This window comes from Apis dorsata, unplaced genomic scaffold (genome assembly GCF_000469605.1).
Source record: "Apis dorsata unplaced genomic scaffold, Apis dorsata 1.3 scaffold_44, whole genome shotgun sequence".
Classification (NCBI taxonomy): domain Eukaryota; kingdom Metazoa; phylum Arthropoda; class Insecta; order Hymenoptera; family Apidae; genus Apis; species Apis dorsata.
Window position 1 is genome coordinate 2,447,935 of NW_006263346.1, and position 255 is coordinate 2,448,189.

Genomic DNA, 255 nt, shown 5'->3' on the forward strand with positions numbered 1-255 from the left:
AATTTATGGGTAAAAGGGTAGGGCGAAAGTTTTCAAGGAGATTTCTGGGTTCTCGATTGAAGGGATCGATCTATTCCCTTTTTCCTTTCGTAGGTATCGCGAAAGGATCGATTGAATGAAGGGCGTAACGTGATTCGAGTGCTGTTCCTGTTGGCCGGAAATGATCGATAGAGGGGCGCTGCTCGCCGGAACTGACCTGCCTCTACCGGTCGCGCTTCCCCCCCTCCCCTCTCCGAACAGGCTCCTGACAACTGG

At 52.5% G+C, this 255-nt stretch overlaps 1 protein-coding gene and 1 long non-coding RNA gene across 2 annotated transcripts in view; one reads left to right on the forward strand and one right to left on the reverse strand.

Annotated features, from left to right (window-relative positions):
* The window catches only part of LOC102670789 (RNA-binding protein MEX3B), a 124,583-nt gene that overhangs the window by 23,544 nt on the left and 100,784 nt on the right, over window positions 1–255 (reverse strand). The gene's annotated exons all lie outside the window — the stretch shown is intronic.
* Window positions 1–255, forward strand: part of LOC116186513 — a 14,501-nt gene that overhangs the window by 12,985 nt on the left and 1,261 nt on the right. The gene's annotated exons all lie outside the window — the stretch shown is intronic.